The sequence below is a fragment of the Cupressus sempervirens genome, chromosome 3 (assembly GCF_028749045.1).
Source record: "Cupressus sempervirens isolate cs-2001-9-10 chromosome 3, ASM2874904v1, whole genome shotgun sequence".
NCBI classification, from domain to species: domain Eukaryota; kingdom Viridiplantae; phylum Streptophyta; class Pinopsida; order Cupressales; family Cupressaceae; genus Cupressus; species Cupressus sempervirens.
In genome coordinates, this window is record NC_143120.1 from 911,660,734 (window position 1) to 911,685,252 (window position 24,519).

The following is a 24,519-nucleotide window of genomic DNA, read 5'->3' on the forward strand; positions in this document are numbered from 1 at the left end:
AATTTATCTCCAGATTTATGCTATTGTAAGCCCATAGAGCATGTTTTGGAGTTTGTTTCTCTACACTAAGTGTACTAGCAAATTTTTATAGTTAATAAAATTTTCCCTTTCCTGTTGTATCCATTCTATGCTTGGGTTGTGTCCCCATCATTTCAACACTTTGATTACTTTAGGCAGTTCCTAAAGTAAGATCCTCTACATCAATTTGTAATATTTGGCAATCAACTTGTTTGATGTAGGGCAGTCCTCTTATTACTTAGATAGCCTTTAATAGGGGTATTACCCCTAGTTTACCTCTTAGATATTCATGAGTGTCCTTAGCTAATGGTTTTGTGAAGATATTAGCAATTTGGTCCTTTGTGTTAACATATTCCATCTTCACCTCTTTATCTTGAAATAATTCTCTCAATCAATGATACTTGATTGCAATGTGCTTTGTCTTTGTGTGCATCATTGGATTCTTTGATATATTGATAGCACTTGTATTATCACAATAAAGTATCATTGGTTCTGTGATCTCTTCCTTCATTCCTTTGAGTAAGTGCTTGATCCATATAATATTTGTGTAATTTACAATAGTAGGAACATATTCAGCTTCGGTAGTAGATTCTAAAGTACAAATTTGTTTTCATACTAGTCCATGTAACTAGTCTCTTGCCTAAGAAAAGTGCTCCTCTACTATTGTTCTTCCTATCATCTATGTTTCTAGCCGAGTCAGCATTAGTGTAGGCTCTCAAGTCAAACTTTTTATTTTTCTTGTAGTATAGGCCAAAATATTATATTCCTTTCAAGTATCTCATTATTCTTTTTACAACCATTAAATGATTCTCCCTACGATTTACAGAGATCTTGCAATTATCCCTATAGATAATGTAATATTAGGTCTACTATGTCCAACATATTGCAACATACCAATCATAGACTTGTACACTGTTTGGTTCACCTCATTTGAGTCATCATTGTTTGATAATTTGTGTCCTATCACCATAGGTGTACTTGCTGATTTTAAATCCAACAATCCAAAAGTTTTCAATATTTCTATGATGTACTTTGAGTGAGTGATATATATACCATTTTCATCTAATATCCTAGCAATCCCACAAAAAAATTGACCTCTCCAAAAATTGACATTTCAAATTCATGTTTCATATGATTTGCAAAATTCTTACATAAAGCATCTTGACCTCCAAATATTATATCATCAACAAAAATTTCAGATAATAGAATACTTTTGTCTTTCTTTGTCTTTATGTAAAGATTGTTGTTATCATAAGTTCTTTCAAATCCAATCTTCACAAGATACTTATGAAGTCTCTCATACCATTCTCTTGGTACTTGTTTCAAACCATATATAGCCTTATGTAGTCTACATACCATATTCTTATTGTTAACATCAAAAAATCCTCCTAGTTGTTCTATGTAAACTTCTTCTTCTAATATGTTATTCAGTAATGTAGAGTTAACATCCATTTGATAGACTCTAAATCCTTTGTATGCAGCATAAGAAAGTAGAGTTCTTACTCCTTCCAATCTTGCAACAAAGGAAAATGTCTATCGATAGTCAATTCCTTCTTCTCATGCATATACTTTGCAAACTAATCTTTCTTTGATCCTTATGACTTCACCATTTCATCTAGCATGTTTCTAAATACCCATTTGGTGCCAATCACATTTTTGTCTTCTAGTCTAGGAACTAGACTCCATGTTTTGTTTTTCTCAATTTGTTCAATCTCTTCTTCCATGGCTTTGTACCAATCAACATCTTGTAATGCATCTTTTACTTATTTAAGATCCTTTATGCTTAGCAAACATGATTCACTTCTCTATCATTTTCTTTTCATTGGTCTAGCATCTTTATATCCAATGATTTGAGTAGCAAGATGATGTCTTTTGACATATTTGGACAATCTTGGCTCAAGTCTTGTTTATTGTCTTTTAGCTTCAAAATTTCTACATGCATCTCTGTCAGGTATCTCAACATCTCTTTCATGTAAACTAACTTTAGAATCAGAATGTGCAATTTCTTCATTCTGTAACTCAACATATGAATGCAACTCGGTTCTTGAATGCAACTTGGCATTCATAGTATGTAACTCAATAGTTACTAAAACTTGTTGTTGATTTGTAATTTGATTTGTAACATCTTCTTCAGTAGACATTCCTTCATAAAAGTATAAAAATGATTTGTATTCTTTTGGCTTTTTTATGGGTTCATCCTCATGTACTTCTATATATTCATAAAATTTCACATTTGCACTTTCCGCATTTTTGTTAGGGTTAGTATTCAAACACTTATAAGATTTACTTCTTGTGGAGTAGCCAAGGAATATACCTTCTTCACTTTTAGCATGAAGCTTATTGTTATCATTTGTTCACCCACCAAAGATTCAAATTTCAAACGTTTGGCTCGTCCAACGGCTAATTCCCAAAGATAATACTATTTTAATGCCAAGCCTTATAACATGGCTCTATGGCCCATAGGTTCTCCATCCTCATATCTAAGGCAGATCTACAGTTGGCACTGTTACGCTATGGAGAAGTTGTGTGAGATTTATGTTAATGACATTGCGCCCTGTGGACACGTGTTTGGTGGGTCCAGTTTGTAGGTCATCCAAGGTTTCACGGCGGGACAGAAAAGGTTTCATCGCACTATGGGCACTAGGTCGCTATCGTGTGTTGGCCAAAAAATATTCATAGCGACATAGTGCCTGACGAAAATGGCTGACGGCGGGCAGGTTGCATCACCGGGAAAGTTAGCAGCGGGCGGTCAGTTTCATGGGCCGAAAAGTTTCAAATAGTGGCAAGGCACCATGGCACCAATGAAAAACTCATGAATTTTCCGTTAGCAACATAGTGCCTAGTTGACATGTGGCATGGTTAAGATTAAACAGTACCAGAGTCTGCCAGGTTGATGCTTCGAAGGCTAATAGAGAGGTGTCAGGTGTATGAGTCAGGGCATATGTGGTTCATAGGCCCAGCAATTTTTAGAGGGAAGGATGTGCAGAGTACGAGGTGGTTCTGATCATCAGATTGAAGTTGATCTACGATGGGCGCCATCGCGTTATGGAAAAGCTGCGCGAGATTTACAACAGCGACATAGCACTTGGGCGCCATGTGTCCCTCAGTAGGGTCAAAGCAATACAGACCCTCCAGGTTGGTGCCTTGACAGACCAAGGTGGTGCTTTGTTAGGCCAATGGGGAACAACCATGTATGCCAAGTCAGAGTACAGTCAACACATGGGACCAGATCTTCAACATCACTGTGCTAGAAAAGGTTAAGTTCTCCACCGTCAGATTTGCAAAAATTGACGGAAGGTACCATGTCGCCATGGTGAAGTTGCATGATCTTTACCATAGTGACATGGAACCCTTTTGCCATGTGTTAGCGAGGCTAGGTCTCGCTAGGGTACATCAGTCAGGTACTACCAGGTGTCATTTGGGTGTGGTATGGTTGCTAAGATGGTGCCAGATATGATTGGCCCAAGGTAAGGACAGTGCAGAGCATGATGAGTCTTCACGATCGTCAGATCAAGGTAGATCTACAGAGGGCATTCTCTCACGATGGTGAAGTTGTGTGATCTTTACCATAGCAACACAGCACCTTGTTGACACATGTCTTGCTAGCTCAGCTAAAGTTGGCAGTTGACGGTTGGCAGTTAGTATGATCACTATGGTTAATGATAACAGTTTGAAAGGTGGCGTAGTTAGTTTAATAAAATGAGGTCAACCACAGAGGACTTCCCAGGTGGCAAAATGAAAAGAAGCGATTGTCCCGTGTGCCCTAGTTGGCTTGTGAAACTAGGTTGACTTGCTGATTTTGTTGATTCATGTATCAAGAAGAAAAGGTGATCGATTTTGTTGTGCGATCTGATCTTCATGATCAATCCTGACCTACTAGAAATGAATGCAAAATATAGGGAGACACTCCACCATCTCAGTCGATCCATCTACCCAGTCAGAGCATCGATGGTGCCATTTTCAGTCCTCTCAAGACACCTGTTGCAACAAAGATCAAATTTTTCTTAGGTTCCCATCATTGTCCTCCGCAGGACTTAATGGCAGGTAGCTACAGGGTCACTTCAACAACAAAAGATCTCAATTATGCCTGAACTATAAAGGCAGATTTTGTAGTTTTTGTAAAGGACCTTCTCTCTGATTTTCCTTTGCTTTTGCTCTGCAATTCTAGTGTGAACTCCCCTATGCCTCTGAACTGTCTGATCCTCTATTTATCTCCTTTAGCCATTGGTATTAAGTGCAAGAATTCTTTGTCTGTGCCATTGTTTTGTGGAAATTTGTAATTGACATGATTGTATCTCTGCTAGCCTTTGAATGATATATAAGTGAATTTCTTCCTTGTGTCATTTGTCTTGGTTTTCTGATCTGTATGTGGTTATTTGATTAAAGCAAGTTTGGATGTGTAATATCCTTAGTTTCATTCTGGTTCAGTAGCACATGTATGGGTAGAGAATTGGTCTGAACACTCTATTTTGGTGCATCACCTCCTTAGATTAGACTAGGTAGATTTTCTTCCGTGCTCTCCTTCTCCCTTTTCCTCTCCAAGAGTAGATAGGTGCGCCCTGATAGTAAGAGGAAGCCGGCCTTCTCCGCAGACTCAACCTTGTAGTTCAAGTCCCACAGCTTGGAGGTTGTTTCCATGTTTCACTAGGTTGTCCTCGCGCATAGGCCTTGGACAAGGGTGCAAACCTAAGTGACAATAGTTTTTGGCATGCCCAGTGGGACACATCTTCCATACAAAATTTATAAGTCTAATGGTGTCAAGAAGAAAGAGTTTCAGAAATTAATAATGAAGAGGTAGTTTTGGCTTTAGTATTCAAGCCTTCAAGAGGCTGATTCTTCAAAGTACTTGGTGACTTTGAACATCAACAAATCTGGTTCCAGGCCAAAGTTGTAGAAATTCATGCCCAGAGCTGAAACAAGGGCATCTTCTAGAGGTAAATTTCAATATCAAGAGCTTTCTCTTTCAAATCCTAGAAGAAGGAGGACTAGAACTTTATTATCACTAGTTAGGGGTGTAATAATGGTTAATATACCTATAAGGTCTGTCTCTACTCCTCCTACTATTCGAATTCAGCCTAGATTGCCATCAACACTCATCAATAGAGCACTTGTTTACATGGCATAGCCAAGAGTTCATATTTTTGCCACCTTTAATGGTGGAAGTCCTCTATTGTTAGCCCAAAGACATGATATACCAGTATCTGCACTCAAAAGTATACTTGATTTTACTGGTGAAACTTCCATCTCCCCCTTAGAGCATATCCAAGAAGTAGCAAATATCGGTAATATTCATGGTATTACAGAGGATGATGTTGTTGTCAGACTTCTCGTCTCATCTTTAAAAGGGGAAGCATTACAGTGGTATAGAGGCTTAGCTCATAGTTCTATAACCGATTGGGATGGACTAGGAGCAGGATTATGTAAACATTTTGAGGATAAAAGTATGACTGATTTTAACTATAGATTTCAAAAGACATGGGATAGAATACCTACTACAGTGAAACCTACCCCTAGTAATGCCTTCTTACATTACCTTAGAGCTTTTAATAGTGATATTGCCACTACAATCCAAACTATGGGAGGAGATACCTTGCCTAATGCTTATGAGATAGCCATAAAAGCTGAGAACATCCTGATACAAGGAGGAAAGCTGGCTCTAAGGCCCCCTATGCCTTTCTTTCCTGATGTTCCCAACCACCAACTAGCAATGGCCCCTCTTCCTACAACTTCTACATCACAAGCCCTTACTCTAGTCCCTCAAGCTTCCACATCCTCAAATGGGATAGATGAAATCAAAAAGATGCTCCAAGGTCTAGTGCTGAATACAAATAAAAGAGCAGAGGAGGGAGTTGAAGGACCAAGGGAAGAGATTAGAGGATAGTTTCTCTATGATACAAAAAATGAGTAACAAGGTGGTGGCCTTAGAAAGGTAGCAAGCTCAAGGTGGCAAGCCTCCCCAACTGCAATATCAAGCTCCAAATGGTGGTAGGCCTCCTAACCAGTGGAATAGCTCTTTTGATCAAGGTAGCCAAAATAGTCATGCTTCTACTTCAAGCTCAAATCAGAACAGAGCTCTAGTCCCTCAAAATAACTTGGCCCAAGATCAAGATTTTTGTCCTTCCTGCAACTATTCTTATACCTATTACATGTGCCAGAAGGCAGAATCTTATTTGGCCCTAATTGACCAAGAACCTGTGGAAAAGCAATCATACAAGGAGGATCATCCCAAGGAGGCCTCATATATTCAAGGATGTGATGATTGCTCTTTCATGAATCATCAGATTGGGGAGCATTGTAATGTAAACCAAGATTCCGTTGCTCATAAAACAAGAAGCAAGAAGAGAGCTATGGAACATACTACCCCTCCTTCTCCTAAGCAAGCCTCAACTTCAAGTGCTACACCTCATATACAAGCCGCAAATGAAAAAACAAGTACTTCACAGTAGCAAAAGCAAGATCCATGAAGGAAAGATGCAAGTGATCCTTATGTTGCCCCATCTCAACCTCTTATAAGTCCAGCTCCCAAAGTTTCTACCAAAATTCCTAATACACCATTCAGTGTGGTAGAGAAAATGAAGAAGACCAATGTGAACATTTCTATGTGGGATGTTGTTGCTACCATATTAATGCAGAAGAGGATACTGCAGCAAGAATTAGAGAAGATTTAACCCAAGGATCAGCCATCTACCATGGAGAGTGCCACAAGTCTAGTACAACCAGCAGGGGATGTGGAGACAAATAAAAATGTTAGACCTCCCCCATTCTATGTTTCTCTGATTATAGGGGGAAAATTAGTCCACAATTGCATGATAGATTCAGGGGCTAGTAGCTCAGTAATGCCTAGGTGTGTTGCTGATGCTTGAGGAATGAAATATGAGCCCATTGTTAGGGATGTATTACAATTAGATGGTTGTACTATCAAAACTGTAGGTATCCTTAAGAATGTGGAGATGACCCTACATGTATGCCCTGGTTGCACTATGATTCAAGACATATCTATTGCTGAAGTTAAGCCCTATTTTGCTATCTGTCTTTCAAGAGACTTCACTCCTCAAATTGGTGGATTCATATTTGTTGATTGGTCATATGTGTCATTTAAGACTAGATATGGAGCCAATGCCTCAATTAGAGCAGAACCTCAAGCTCTTCATTACACTGAATCTTACAACCCCAATCTCATCAACATGAATTGCCCTATTCTAGAGGTGGATGAAAATGAAATAGTAAATGAGCCTGTCACTTCCATAGCAAAGATTCCTGATTTCTTCTTAGATGAGTGGGAAAATGCATATCAGTTTGAACCTATGTCAGAGACTCTTGAGACAAACCTTAGTACATATTGCATAATAGAGAAAGATGCTCAAGTTCCTGACCTAATTGGGACTAATGATGATATAAATGGAACATGGAGTATGTACTTTGATGGCTTAAAGAATAGAAATGGATCAGGGGCTGGTGTTATGTTGATCTCTCCTGCACAAATAAGATACTACTTCTCCTTTAGGCTCCAATTCAGTCGCACCAATAATGTGGCCGAGTATGAATCTTGGATTCAAGGTCTCTTACCTGCCCAAAAGAGAGGAATTCAAGCCTTGAGAGTATATGGGGATAGTGAGTTGGTAGTTGGTCGAGTGAGAAACTAGAATATCACAAAAAATGGCCTGCTCAAGTCTTACAAACACAGAGTCTAGGATTTGCTTGAGGGCTTCAATGCATTTAATATTCAGAGCATTCCTAAGAAAGAAAATAAACATGTTGATAGACTTGCAGCAATGGGTGAAGCTTATGATGTACGAAGGAATCTTGAGGAAGAAAAGAAGCAACAAATAAAGGTGATAGTGAGGCCTGCCATCCCTAACAACAACACTCATTGGTAGGTGTTTGATTCTGATGAGAAAATTGTGAGGTTCTTGTAGAATGAGGCAAAATTCTCAGATAGAAACCAGTCAAGACTACAAGATTAGTATAGTGATCAGATCATTCATCTCAGTTCTAACAAGTTGCCCAAGGGTCTCATTACCTTGGAGAGTGTCTTTAATCCTGATGATCAAACAAGAGGCAAAGGAATGAATCTAGCTACAGAAAAGGATGATCATGCCCCAGTTACAATTGCTGATGGAAAATCTCTGAATATGGGGAAGGTATGTTCTGAAACTGAGCAAGAAAAATTCATCCAGTTATGTCAAGAAGTTAATGATGTATTTGCTTGGACATATGATGATTTAAAAGGGTTTGACACTAGTTTGTTTCAGCATACCATAGATTTAATTGATAAGGCTAAACTAGTAAGGAAAAAATAGAGGCCAGTGAATCCTAAGATTGAACCTCTAATGAGAAAAGAACTATCCAAGTTGATAGAGGCTAATATAATATTTCCTATCAAACACTCATCATGGGTAGCTAACCTTGTCCCTGTAAGGAAGAAGAATGGAGAAATCAGACTGTGTGTGGACTTTAGGGATCTTAATCAGGCTTCCCTTAAAGATCACCATCCTCTCCCTTCCATGGAGAAAATCCTATCCAAGGTCAGTGGTTCAAGGAGGTGTTGGTTAACGAATCTGATAGACATAAGACAACATTTACTACTAAATGGGGCACCTATGCTTATTGCAAGATTCCATTTGGACTAACAAATGCAGGTGCCACATTTCAAAAGGCAATGGAGATGGCCTTTAAAAAATTAATTGACAAGTTTGTCTTAGTATACCTTGATGATATAACTATATATTCAAAAAATGTAGAAGATCATTTTGATCATCTAAGACAGGTATTTCTAAGATGTAGAGAGTTTGAGGTTTCCCTTAACCTAGCCAAGTGTGTCTTTGCTACAACCCAAGGAAAATTATTGAGACACATTGTATCTAAGGATGGGCTAACCATTGATCCAAAAAGAACAAAAGAAATACTTGCCCTTCCTCTTCCCAAACACAAGAAGGGGCTACAAAGTTTCCTTGGTAGGATAAATTTTGTAAGAAGATTTATTCCTAATCTTGCTACCATGGTGAAACCTCTTACAGCTATTCTTAAGAAAGGTATGGTCTTCTCATGGACCAAGGAAGGGAAGAAGAGTTTTGAAGAGATCAAGGTAGCCATAGCCTCAGCCCCTACTCTCATGAACCCAAATTTTGAGAAACATTTCATCCTCTACACTCTAGGTGGTGAGTCAAGTATCTCTGCTCTCTTGACTCAAACAAATGACAAGGATGAGGAGTAGCCCATAGCCTTCTTTAGTGAAGGGCTTAAGGAATATGAAGATAAGTACAGCTTTGTGGAGAAGCAGGCCCTTGTGGTCATCAGAGCCTTGAAGAAATTCAAGCACCTCTGATCCCACAGTAGGATCCATTTGTTGGTGCCCCATGCCAGTGTAAAGGATTTCCTATTAAGCAAGGATATCAATGAAAAGAGAGCTAGATGGATCACTAGGGTAATGGAATATTATGTTGACATTAAGATTACCGACCTGGTAAGAGGGAGAGGATTATGCAAAGAAATCTAATCAGGTTAGGATTTTGATGAAGAGACTGCTATGGTAGTAACAGAGCAGCAGGAGGAAGGAAATGTTAATGGTCCAAGGAGCTGGATAAATGATATGAAGAGCTTCTTATCAGGGAATGGATACCCTCAGGGATTGGACAGAGCCAAAAGGAAACAATATAGACTGCAGTCCATCCCCTATGTTGTGATTGATGGTATCCTATTCAGAAGGGATTTTAATGGAACCCTATTGAGATGCATTGAAGAGGATCAGACTGAGAGGATGATAGAGGAACTTCATGATGGCCCTGATGGTGGTCATTTCTCTACAAGAACAACTGCCATGAAGATCATGAGGGTTGGTTATTATTGGCCATCTCTATGCCATGATTGTTATGGATATGTGAGAAATTGTGAGAAGTGTGCTATCTTTTCAGGCAAACAGAGGCTTGCAGCTCTCCCCCTTCGTCCTATTCAGGTGGATCAGCCCTTTACTCAATGGGGGTTGCATTTTATAGGCCCCATTAATCCTCCTTCTAGTGTAGGTCATAAATGGATTTTGGTTGCTACTAATTATTTCACTAGGTGGACAGAGGCAGTTGCCTTGAAGGATGCCACAGAACCATCAATTGTTGAGTTCCTTGATGGAATTGTATCTAGGTTTGGTGCTCCTTCTACTATCATCTCGAAAAATGCCAAGTCTTTTGTTGGAAGCTAGATTTTTGCATGGGCAATGAATCACAGCATCTACTTGAGCACATCATCAAATTACTATCCCCAGGGTAATGGTTTGGCTAAGTCTCCCAACAAGAATCTGATCAGAATCATGAAGAGGACAATAGAAGACAATCAGAGAGCTTGGCATAAGAAATTAAGGGCTGCTCTCTGGGCTGATAGGATAACACCCAAGAGATCTAGTTGGAATTCACCTTTTGTGCTGGTATATGGTAGGGAGGCCAGACTCCCAATTTCATTAGAATTCCCATCCTTGGAGTTGGCTCATCACCTAGAACTGATTGAAGATAATGCCATGTCAGTAAGAATGGCAGAGCTAATTGAACTAGAAGAGAAAAGAAATAAAGCTATGTAGACCCTGGAGATGCATCAGTAGCAGATGAAAAGGAGTTTCAATAAGAAGGCTAGGGTCAGAACCTTCAAAGAGGGAGATTTAGTTCTAAAGTGGGATTCTGACAGAGTAAAACTAGGAAGACATTCCAAGTTTGACCCACTATGGAGTGGCCGCTATCTGGTTGCTAGTTGCAAGCAAGCTAATGCATTTCAGTTGAGCAGGCCAAATGGTGAAATTTTGCCCATTCCAGTCAATGGGATCTATCTGAAGCCCTGCTTTTGAAAAATTGTGAATCCATGTACATAAGTAGTTTAGTTTCTTTTCCGTCGTTTCCTGCTTTTCAAGAAGTGCGCGGGCACAGCCGCCTCCCAGTGAGGTGGCAGATTTTGAGGTGTCTCAAGTTTCAGAGTAAGTTTTGTTTTTGTTTCAGTTGCAGTTGCAGAGCTAGGGTTTTTAGTGTTTTGATCTCCTCATAGAAGGGTTAGGGTTTTGCAGTTCTCAGATTCATATTTTTTAACTCCATAGCCCAATGGATACATGAGGCCACTAATCATACACATAGTAGGCTTGTGTCCCCTATGAGTCACCAAAAATGTTATCATTTGTTCACCCGCCAAAGACTCAAATTTCAAACGTTCAGCTTGTCTAATGGATAATTCCCAAAGATAATACTATTTTAATGCCAAGCCTTATAACATGGCTCTATGGCCTGCAAATTCTCCATTGTTAGATCTAAGGCAGATCTATGGTTGGTGCTATCATGCTATGGAGAAGTTATGCGAGATTTATGTTAGCGACATCGTGCCCTGTGGATGCGTGTCCGGTGGGTCCAGTTTGCAGGTCGTCCAAGGTTTAACAATGGAACAGAAAAGGTTTCATGGCACCATGGGTGCTATGTCGCTATCATGTGTTGGCCCAAAAATATTCATAGTGACATAGCATCCGACAAAATTGTCTGACGGCGGGCAGGTTGCGTCACTAGGAAAGTTAGCGGCGGGCAGTCAGTTTCATAGGCTGGAAAGTTTCAAATAGCGACAAGGTGCCATGGCGCCAACGAAAAACTCGCAAATTTTTGGTTAGCGACATAGTGCCTGGTTGACACATGGCGTGCTCAGTATTAAATAGTACCAGAGTCTGCCAGGTTGACACTTCGAAGGTCGTTAGAGAGGTGCCAGGTGTATGAGTCAAGGCATATGTGGTTCATGGGCCTAGCGATTTTTAGAGGGAAGGATGTGCAGAGTATGAGGTGGTTTTGATTGTCAGATTGAAGTTGATCTACAATAGGTGCCATCGCGCTATGGAAAAGCTATGCAAGATTTACAACAGCAACATAGCGCCTGGGCGCCACGTGTCCCTCAGTAGGGTCAAAGCAGTATGAACCCTCTAGGTTGGTGCCTTGACAGACCAAGGTGGTGCTTCGTTAGGCCAATGGGGAACAACTACGTACGCCAGGTCAGAATACAGTCAGCGCATGGGACCAGATCTTCAACATCGCCATGCAAGAAAAGGTTAACTTCTCCACCGTCATATTTGCAAAAATTGACGGAAGGTGCCATGTCGCCATGGTGAAGTTGCACGATCTTTACCATAGCAACATGGCACCCTTTTTCCACATGTCAGCGGGGCCAGGTCTCAGTAGGTTATGTCAGTCAGGTACTGCCAGTGTCATTTGAGCATGGTACGATTGTTGAGATGGTGTCAGATATGATGGGCCCAGGGTAAGGACAGCATGAAGCATAACGAGTCTTCACGATTGTTAGATCAAGGCAGATCTATGGAGGGCACTGTCTTGCTATGGTGAAGTTGTGTGATCTTTACCATAGCGACACAACGCCTTCTTGACACGTGTCTCACTGGCTCGGCTAAAGTTGGCGGTTGACGGCTGGTAGTTAGTATGACTGCTACGGTTAATGATAATAGTTTGAAGGGTAGTGTAGTTAGTTCATTAAAAGGAGGTCAACCATAGAGGACTTCCCAGGTGGCAGAACGAAAAGAAGTGATTGGCCCGCATGGCCCAGTTGGCTTGTGAAACTAGGTTTCCTCGTTGATTCTACTGATTCATGTACCAAGAAGCAAAGGTGATCAATTTTTTTGTGTGATCTAATCTTCATGATCAATCTTGACCTACTAGAAATGAATGCGAAATATAGGGAGACACTCCACCATCTCAGTCGATCCATCTACCTAGTCAGAGCATTGATGGCACCATTTTCAATCCTCTTAGGACACCTGTTGCAACAAAGATCAAATTTTTCTCAGATTCCCATAATTGTCCTCCATAGGACTTAATGGAAGGTAGCTGCAGGGTCACTTCAACAGTAAAAGATCTCTGTTATGCCTGAACTATAAAGGTAGATTTTGTAGTTTTCGTAAAGGACCACCTCTCTGATTTTCCTCTGCTTTTGCTCTGCAATTCTAGTGTGAATTCCCCTGTGTCTCTGAACTATCTGATCCTCTATTTATCTCCTTCAGCCATTGGTATATGTGCAAGAATTCTTTGCATGTGCCATTGTTATGTGGAAATCTGTAATTCACATGACTGTATCTCTGCTGGCCTGTGAATGATATATAAGTGAATTTCTTCCTTGTGTCATTTGTCTTTGTTTTCTGATCTGTATGTGGTTATTTGATTAAAGCAAGTCTAGATGTGTAATATCCTTAGTTTCATTCTAGTTCAGTAGTGCATGTATGGGCAAAGAATTGGTCCGAACACTCTATTTTGGTGCATCACCTCCTTAGATTAGACTAGGTATATTTTCTTTCATGCTCTCATTCTCCCTTTTCCTCTCCAAGAGTAGATAGGTGTGCCCTGATAGTAAGAGGAAGCCGGCCTTCTCCAGAGACTCAAACTCATAGTTCAAGTCCCACAGCTTGGAGGTTGTTTCCATGTTTCACTAGGTTGTCCTCGTGCATAGGCCTTGGACAAGGGTGCAAACCTAAGTGACAATACTTATCATTCCTAACATCTTTAAGAATGCAACATTTTCTTCCAAATATCGTAATGTATTTTACATTGGGTGGGTATCCATACCATAGTTCAAAAGGTGTTAAATGAATATGTTTCTTGGCTTGCAAATGATTTAAGGTATAAAAAGTTGTACTTATAGCTTTTCTCCAATATTTTAAAGCAACATTCTTCTCCATCATAAGTGTTCTAGCAAAGTCCATTATAGACCTGTTTCTTCTTTCAACAATCTTATTTTATGGAGGGGTTCTAGGTGCAGATGTCTATCTTTTGATTCCCCTATCATTATAGAACATTTCAAACTCATTTGAGGTGAATTCTTATCCTTTTTCTAATCTCAAACATTTTAGACATTTACCTATTTCCTTCTCAACTCTTGCTAAGTACCACTTAACTTTTGAAAAGCATCATATTTCTATTTCAGAAACATGACTATCATTATTCTAGAATAATCATCAATGAATAACACTATTTTCTTGTCTCCCTTGTAGCTTTGAACTTCAATTGGTCCACACAAGTTAGTATGAACAATCTCTAGTATCTCTTTAGAGGTATAAGTTTTACTCTTAAAACTTGATTTTGTCATTTTTCCTAGCTAACATTGTTTGCATATTACATTATTAGGCTTTTTCAACTTAGGAAAATCTCTAACTTCATGTTACTAATACTAACCAAGTTATCAAAATTAACATCACATAACTATTGGTGTAAATAAGTATTCTCTATTTACACTTTACTTAATTTTACTAAGGTTAATACATTATTTTATTATTTATTAGTTTGATACCTAGGAATATGTGTACTCTTATGTGTTGTCTTGTTGACAACATAGGAGTTAGCACTTTATTTAAGAACATGGTGTCTACAACATCTCTACATGAGATACACCTTGTCATACTTATCATCTCATCTATAATGGAGGATAACCCACTTCTAGTAGATGTGTTCTTAATTGTCATGCTTATCTCCTAGCTCTTTGTAAAACTATTCTAGATGCATCTCAAATGCCTTTATATACAGGCTCTCCTAGTGTGTATGTACACGACATGTTTTGAGATATTCATTCTCATATTGATAATACTTTATTGGTCCATTTTGTGCTTGTGCTTGAGTTCCTTGATCTTGGGTAATTGTTTCTTAAGGAAAATTCTTACATAGTATCAGAGCTATACAAAATTCTTACAATAACTTTTTGTGCCATAGCCATACATCATCAAATTTTACAACAAGACAAGTAGCATCCTCTATATCAAGATAGAATAGATTACTTCTATTTTTGTCACATTTTATAATATGTTTCCCATTTGTGTCATATATCTTATCAATCTTCTTTCAAATTCAACCTTCCATCCCAAATTGTTCAGTTGTGACACACTCAACAGATTATAGTTTAGTCCTTCAACATAGTAAGCATTGTCAAATGAGATCTTATCTGTGAGTTTGATAGAACCTTTTCCTTTTATCAAACATGGTGCATCATTACCAAATCTTACACTATTTCCATCATAACAATTTAAGGTAATGAACTTACTTTTGTCTCTAGTCATATGATGTGAGCATCCACTGAAAATGATCCATCTATCATTTTTGTTCACACAAGTCACAAGTGTAATTGCCTCATCTTCATCACATTCATCCTTCATTGTAACATAAACTACTTCATCATCATGTTCATCAGAATCATCCCCTTTAGCAATGTAGCATTTCTTTCCTTTGTCTTTGTAATCCTTATTGTTTTCATTTCTTCTACCTTTGTATTTATTACTACCTCTTTAGTTCTCCTTCTACCTCTATATTTACAACTTGTAGGTTACTATCAAATCAACTTGCAGAAATGTAAAGCATGGAACATAATAGATTCATCAACACACTTGAAAAAATAATTTAACATGGAAACCCAATTTGGGAAAAACCAACAGTAACATGCTACTCTTTTTAGTCTTCTAAAGTGATGCCCTGTGATAGGCTAACCCTATTAAAGGTTAAAATACACACTATTAGGTGTGACTTGATTAAAGGATTTCAATCACCCTATTAGGAGTGAGCCTTGTTAGAGGACTTTAGGCTATTCACTTGGAATGCCACCTAGTTAAAGGATTTACAAATGATTGTTAGGTTAGCCTTAATCCAAAGGATTTACGTTAAATTGATAGAATTCTTAGAGAGTTATAGTTGAGCTTTGATCTAATACAACTTACAACTTTTCTTGCAGATTACAAATCATTTTTTAGTACTCAATTGTACTTAGCCTTCATACTTTGTAGTTCTAATTCCTTGTTCACCCTTGAAGCATATATCTCCTTAGGCCTTCTTGCTTAGCATGCCAACACAGTCATCTTTTAGGTCACTTGATAAAGTAAAGTACTTAACTTCCTTTCTTCCTTGGGTTTTCACATCCAATTATCCTCTCTTTTATTTTCTTGTCTTCTCTAATCCTCTCTCCTTGTTTCATGACCAAAAATTCCTATAAATAGGAAACTAAGATACCTTTCCGCTTTATTTTCCATCATCCATTTTAGGGTTCAAATGGATTAGGTAGGATACAATGTATCTACCCCATATTCCATATTTCTTCTAGAAGGTTCTCCTAGAATCAAATTGAATTCTCTTAGAAATTGTTGACCTTGAATTCTGTGCCACCAACTCATCAACGTTATCTTCTGCCTAGTTCAAAAATTTCAAGAAAACAAACTTGCCAACTCAGATTCAATGAATCTTTGATCTTTCAAATAATGTAGTAGCTCAACATTATCAACTTTTTGATGCTCGACACATACTACATTGCTCGGCATCAACTATATAATCACTCAGTATCAACTAAAGTTTACTAGCACTCGACATCCATTAAACTTTACTCGACATCTATTGTTCTACTTGGCATACACTAACCACTAACTCAACTCAACACCAACTAACTTTCTGCTTGGCACCTACTAACCACTCAGCCAAGCTTGGTAGGAAAAATTTTGTGTAACTTATTCTTCTAAAGTTTCTAAGTGTAACCAACTTTTTTAACCTTAAGTAGATTATCAATACATCTTTTCATCACTGTCTTAACTAATCCTTGTACTTGATTACATAATCATAACTCAACATTTCCTCTATGTGCTCTTTTTACATCTTATTGATCAAATCCTCTTCATCAATCAACTAAGTGATAGTACTTGAATCTTATAAGCAATTGCCTTACCAACAAATTGCAGATTTGACATCAGTGACAAAATAATGATTAAAAAAAATATTCTTCCTCAATAATCTCCCTCTTTTAATAATCTCTTTTAGCAATGATATTTTCCATTAGATCTCAATACTTTTAATAGCAAAAGTTACTAATATCAATATTATTAAAAAGTTTATTGTAATTATTATTATAATATTAATATTTTTATAATTGTTAATTTAAAAACTATCATTATTAATAAATAATATATTATATACATTATTTTATTAGTAATTAAATAATTATTAGTATTAATAATTTAATAATAAGTTAATACAATTGTAATAATATGAAATTATGATGTTGTTATAAATATATTTGGAAAGTAATTTTGGAAATGGTAATTTGAAAAAATTAATTTAATAAAGATATTTTAAATTGCCAAAAGGTGTGCATGAAATTAAAAGAAAATGATCAATGAGTTTCCTCGCATGATTGCACTACCAGAGCCCCAAATTAGGGGAAAATTGTTAATCAGAGATCTAGAGCTCATTTTGCAATTACAAAGGTTTGGGTTAGTTGATTTTTGGAAAAGAAGGTTTTCAGAAAAAGGCAATCATTTGCATGTTCTGTGATATTGTCATTTTAGTATCAGAACCGGGTAGAATCTTGTGGTTTATTTGTATAGTAGTTTTTGTTCTTTGAACTTCTATCTTCTTTGTGTCTATTGCATATTCTAGTTTTAGAATGTTATTTGGGTTGTCACCTTTGTGTGCAAATTTAGTTGTTCATTGTTTTTGGAAATAACTGTATACAAATTGGAAATTAGAAATTTTGGTTTGTTTTTTATTGTTCTTCATCTTCAAAGGCATTTGTAAATGAACAGAATGGTTGAAACCCTTGTCTGGAAAGTTTTTAGAGATTCATAATCTAATTGATAAAAATCGGGATGTGGTGTTTGAATAGAAAAACATATTTTTTTTACGAGCTTTAATTTTTTTAATTTCATTGCCAGGTATTGTTCTATGCTTAACAAGTGGTAAATAAAATAAGTAAATATGTTAATAAAAATTAACACAGTAAATGATTACTATGATAATTTTTATCATAAAACATAAATATATGATGATAGTAAATTGATATTGGCATATGATTTTGAAGGGGGTATTGGTTTTATTTTATTTTAGTTTGCTACTCTTGTAAAAAATAAATTATATTTTTGTTTTGAATGGGTGGAGGCATGATGCCATTTCTTTTTACATATTAAAAAAAAAATTGAGAAAGGGGCAGTGAACTGCCCCCCCGCCTCAACTGCAATTGCATATCACTACCATAGCAACAAACGCTGTCAATGCAACAATCATTGTCGAGGCAACAAACATTACTAGGGTAGCGACTGCCAAAGAAATCCACCTTTAAAAGGTCTCCCCATAGTTGGGGTCAACAATATTTAAAATTTCTTCTTTAATTTAGTTTTAGATTTTTTAGTATTATCAAATTAAGTTATAAAAAATTATTACTAAATTTTAATTTATGTTGATTAATGTTATATTATTTAAGTATCTATTAAATATTATTTTAATAGTGAAAGTTATTAATATCAATATTATTAATAAGATTATTGTGGTTATTATTATTATATTAATGTTATTATAATTATTAATATAATAATAATTAAATAATATATTTTATTATTAATTAAATAATTATTAATATCAATAATTTAATAATAAGTGAATACAATTGTAATAATATGAAATTATGAAGTTTGTATAAATATATTTGGAAAGTAATTTTGGAAATGGTAATTGGAAAAATGAATATTTTAAGTAAACTTGTTTTTTCTTACATGACAAAACAATTTTATATGAAAAATATTTTATTACTAGGGATATTTTATTATTCAAAAACCCTAGAAATCTTGATAATTTGAATCAATGAAAACTAAAACCTTGATTGGTTATCAAACTTTTGTGTTTTGAAAATAAATGATCTATGAAAATAGTTAAACTTCTGATAAAATGTATGATATATCTCATGTTGGGTTTCAAGTTTAGCTTAGCATTTATGATACTTGAAAATGAAAATGAGAACTTGAAAAGCTATAAGTGAAAATTAAACCTTGGTGTTTTCAAAACTTTAGGAATTATGAAAATGATTTTTGTATGTACTCTTTATGACATGTGGTTTACTAATGTTGGGCTTAGGTTGACTCAACTTCAACCAGTTAGGATGTTTACCAAAGGCTTGGGAGTTTTGTTCTATGATGTTGTGATGATGTTTTGATTACAATCTCTTATACCTGAACATAGTGATGTATCATGTTGTGTGCTATGATGAGTTTGATCAAATATTTTGATGAACTTTCAAGTTTTTTTGTAGAATTGAGGTGGATGATGTGTCTTTCCTAATATAACTTTTGAGTCTTTGATCGGTTATCCTTGATTTCTTTCCAGTTGCTTGTATAGGACTGAGGTGATTAAAAGATTTATTTTTGGTGATGTCATGTTATGACATCGAATTGGTTTATGTGTAATTGATTTTGGATTATTCTTGTGAGGATGATCTTATTGGTGAAATCTATGATTATGATCAGTAATATTTCAGTGCTTTCCAGTTGCTTTTTTAAGAATTGATGTGTGGTTTATGGTCATTTGATATCTTTTTCTTTTGTTAAGCTTAGGGTAGGTTTTTTGTATGTCATTTTGGGAAGTGGCTTGCAATGGAAGCTAAGGCCCTAAAAAGACTAGCGGTTAACCCATTGTAGGTTATTTTAATAAGTGACAACACTTCATTAAATGGGTTTAAAATGAATTAATAATAAATTGATACCATAGAAAGTCACTAGAGCGTCTAGAATATTAAAAGACTATTGGAGTAACCTTATAGTTGACTTGTTAGTATGCCTTGTCTTTATGAAAGGATACTAATGTCACAAAGAGGCACTAGGGGGTCTAGAGTGTTAAAAGACTACCATGGTAACCTTTGACTTGGCCCATGAGATGACATTTTCCCATTTGCATAGTAGATTTCCCATGTGTCTGTGTTGCCTCTGGGTTTAGTTGATACTTGTGTCTTGGTACCCTTTGAGATAGTTTTCTTTCAAGTGATTCCTTGAAGCTAGATGTTGGTTTTGACTTTTGAGTTTGTTATTCATTTAGGACTTGAGTTTATCTCCTCAGTGTTAGGAATAAGGTGTCTCAACCTTGTATAATTCCTATTCTTATTATTTGTTTTTTAAAATGTATTTCTTGCAAATAATGTTGATGTGTCGACATCTTGAATTGTGTGTAAGGAGATCATGACTAAAATGGTTATGACAGATTCTTATGACACGTAAGAGCTATGTTAGGAAGATTCAATGATAGGTGAAGACATGTGGCAACTAAGATATTTGAGTACTGTACACTCTACCCCAATAGTGGGGTTCAGGGCATCGGCCCAAAATTTTTTTTGGGGTTCCTATTTTCTCAGAGAATAGTAAAACCCTAATACGGTTTACCTTTGGGAGTAGCCCTAAAGTGAAGTGCATGTTATAAGCATTTTTTAGGGTTGTGAAGAGAGGCAATGTGAAAAGGGTGTATTGTTGGTACTGCAAGTAGCTACTGGAGTATTCGGTTATTGATGTTGAACTTGCATTACAAGTTTATTGTAACCTCATGTTGAAGATAATACATTATGCAAGTTCTGGAGGGGTGGGGTTGTTTTACCGAAAGGTTTTTCCCCACCCGCAAATCTTTGTGTTATGTGTTTCATTCTCTATCTAATTTCTGTATGCATGGTTGCCTGCAATATTTTTGTGTACATGATATTGAATCTGTAAGTGTAGAAGATTTTAATAGGATTTGCATCATACTTTCCTTAAGAGATTAGTGTAGGAAGTTGTTTTCGCTCCTGAGTTTCCTTGCAGTCAGCATGGTGGGAGTGGGCCATTTAGGTTCCATGAGGTCCGATGGTAGTGCATTTTCTTATACCATTGAGATATGAAAATTCAATGTCATGGATGGAGTTCCTTGTTCTTTACTCTCTTTCATTCTATTTATTAGGTACTATGATAATAGTTATGCTCTAAATTTAATGTATTTGATTTCATAGATCATATGAGATGATGTAATCTATTTTATGATGTATATAATTTTAGCCTCTCATACCCTGTGATCTATAGAATGGGTGACTGTGCATTATGTTTATTACCATGTGGCATTTAGAATAATTGTATATTGTTTAAATGGAAGTTTTACTTGTAGGTATTCTTTAATGTGGTTGTATTTATATTGGTTTTGGTATTAGTTAAACTTAAATGTAATTCAGGGTCATGGGACCCTTAAGAATTGTAATTTGTTTATGATGGGTCTTTTGTATGTGATTAATGCTTCGACTATTATTTTATCTCCTGTTGTTAATTCTTTCACTATAGTATCTGTTGATGCTATTATCTTTCAAAAAGGAAATTTTAGGCAAACTTAGTGAAATTTTAGGTTAATTTCTTTTGGGTTCCCTGGTGAGGTGTTATACACAACTTTGCCTAGGGGTGGAATAGAACCATAGGAACTTGGACATAGATGTTTTGACATGTCCATGAAGTCTCCTAATAGGATTTGTTGGAAATTTTTTTGAATTTCATCTACTTGCTTCGAAAAAGAGACATAATTAGCTCTATTAGGCCCGAGTTTTGTAAACAACTTGAGTTGGGAGATTGGTCAAGAGTCCTAACTTGCCAGGGGCTGTTGATTTAAGGATTGGAATGTTTGAAGGTGTTTAAGACTTTCTGTGGTCAAATTCCATGAAGGTTTCATTCACAAATCCTTAGTTTCTCCTTGTAGCCCTATTTGGAGTTTGAGGTGAGTAAGTTGATTTTGAAAGTATATGGATAATTTCCAAAGTACATAGTTGAATTTTTAAAGTACATATTGGGGGGACTTGTGTATGCAAATATTTGGAAACTACGTCTAAGGTTACAAAAAGTTCTATTTCATCACTAAAAACCTCGAATTGATGTTTGTGTCTTGTTAGGCCTCAAGGTTGTGTCTTACACTTTGAATTTGATCTAGTCTAAGGAGAGTGGGTGTTGGGAATCACATAGTGGAGTCTGGTGTTATATGATTGTGAAACATTTGTGCAACTATAAGGGACACACCTTAAGTGCATATAGAAAGGACTCTACTCCAATTCCTAATCATTAAAACTAATCCAATTTTTAAAAGGAAACAACATTGATGTAATAAATAAATTAATATTTCAAAATCATTTTAATAAATACCATATTATACAAATAATTTTAAATATAATCTTTGGTATGATTGTGAAATCCTAGCAAAAATATTTCAATTTTTTGGTGATCAATCATTTAAAAGACATAAGACACTCCACCTTGAGAGTAACCAAGAAATATACAAAAGATTTTCTTGAATCTAGGAAATAGACGATCTAAAATGAAAGAAATGCACCTTTTACAATTTTAACTTGTGGTGGTGTTCTAAATAAAAATATCTTTTAATTTGACAATAGATTTATACTTTTTTCCACAAAAACAAGAAACCAAATTCACCATATAGTGATCTATCGTGACAAAAATCACACAACACAAACTAAAATAGTGAAACAAATACTATAACAAATAAAACTAGTACTACTATTATTAATAATGATAATAATTTAAATTAATACAGTAATAATCATTAATTTAGACCCTATCATTTATATTTATAAAATATAAATAGGAAACTTGATGCACACACCTAAAATACAACATTTATTTTGAAACTATTTTATTAAAAAAAAATATTTAAGAAAAAGAAAGATGATCATGTTTTCAACTACAAAAACTTAAAGAATGTAGATCACACTTATCAAATTGTTTATTTATTTTCCTCTTTACCACATCATATGATGCCAACTTGGATTCCCTTATTTGTATGTATTGGTATAATTGATCAATAATTATTTTCAATACAATAAGAACTTTTCCTTCTTCAACTTTCATTGTGGCCTTAAACCCCTTGTTTAATATTGTGTTCCATAGGCCACATTCATTATCACTCTCGGCAAATAAAACTGTAATTATCTAATTCTTATGACCTAGGATTGCATAGGAAAATTAACCTCAAGGTACATAATATATAAAAATATAATACTTTGAAGTTACAAGAAAAGCATAAATAGTGATTGCATTTAATGAGATTTTAATCTTCAATTCATACTTTCCTCTCTCAATCTTAGAGATTACTTGGGCATCTACAACTTTAACAAGGTTGTCTCCTAATAGAGATCACTTTTGAAGTGTGAAATTTTTGGGTTGTCAGTCCTTGTTGGTTTTTCTCTTAATAGGGCTTCCATGTTAAAGTCTTGGTGTTGATTTGAATGTTATTTTACATGTTTCAATAGTTTTCTACAACTTGGCCACAACTAAGATATCATGGTAATTATTGGAAATTTATGGCCAACCACTAATGCATGAAATAAATTATAAAAAAGTGAATAAATGGATAAAGTATTGAGTTGGATGTGTATATTGAGTAGTTTTTGTTGATGTTTATAATGCTTTGATGGTTTAAGTTTTAAGGGACTGTGAGATAATTGGACATAACTAATTCACAACACCCCCCTACCCCCTTCCCCCTCTCAATTATCTAACATAACATATATACTATATTACACTTCAAAACTATTTGTAGGTGTGGCAATCAATAATTTAGGAATATTACTAGCACAAATCCTTATAAATGCACCCATAGACACACTTTTAGAACCTACAAGATTTAGAGAATATTTTTAAGGTTGAGCTATTCCATTTTTTTCCCATTTCCTCTTATTATCTCTTTCTAAATATACTTTCTGGTTTTGGTTTCTTCCTCTCAAGTTTCCAATTTAGTTAGAGGAGGTGAACAACATTTCCCCTGTGACAACAAGATAAGAAGGTGAAGAGGTGTAAAAAGCTGGAACTCATGGTATAGGAAAAATAACACAAATAGTATTGTATAAAGGTAGAGTGGAATTGTGAGAGAAACAAAAGACTAAAATAAATCAAGGTCAACAAAGTGTTGAGGCCTAGAAATATTATACTAACTATGTTTAGTGTTCTTGTGTAATGTCCCCATTTTAGCAGTTGACCAAGTGTGTGTGTGTTAGCCTTGTTCTACATGGCCCCGAGGGCTAACGAAGGGTTTAATGGGATCCTGGAGTGTTTTGGCCTAGTCATTTCCAGTTTGGGCCAAAAAAAAGTTGATTTACTCAGTTTTAGGCATACTTACTATTTTTAGTAAGTTGACAGGACACAGTGCAGGTCAATTTTGGTGATTGGATTTGATACTCCTCGATGAGAGCTTTCCGATGAGATATCACTTGCATTATTTGGAGTCTGATTGCTAATACATTATAATGCCTAAAGTTTTATTAAAGTAACATCTAATTTAATTGTAAAATATTAAAGTGTTACTTTAATATTTATTTTATGGTGATGTATACCCAAGGGAGACATAAGGGGTATTTTAATATATGTTTTATATATTACACATCTTTTATCCCACAGTGCCCATATGAGTTGAGCGGACCCTTGGAAATAGAATAAAAGAAAGCATTTGTGGCTTCATTAGGCAGGTTGAATATGAGAAGAAATTGGTGTGTGAGTTGCAGCTCCATTCTTGGCATTTGAGGACATCTATCCTCTCTTGTAACATTCTAGACGTCATTCCCTTGGGGTTTGGTTTTTGGAATTCTTTGTTATTGGCTTCATTATTAGGCAATTTAGTTGCATTTCCAGCTACAGGCAGATTTGGTATTTTGCTCGTATCTTCTTCACTACTTGTCCGACGCTTATGCCGCTTGGAGGGAATG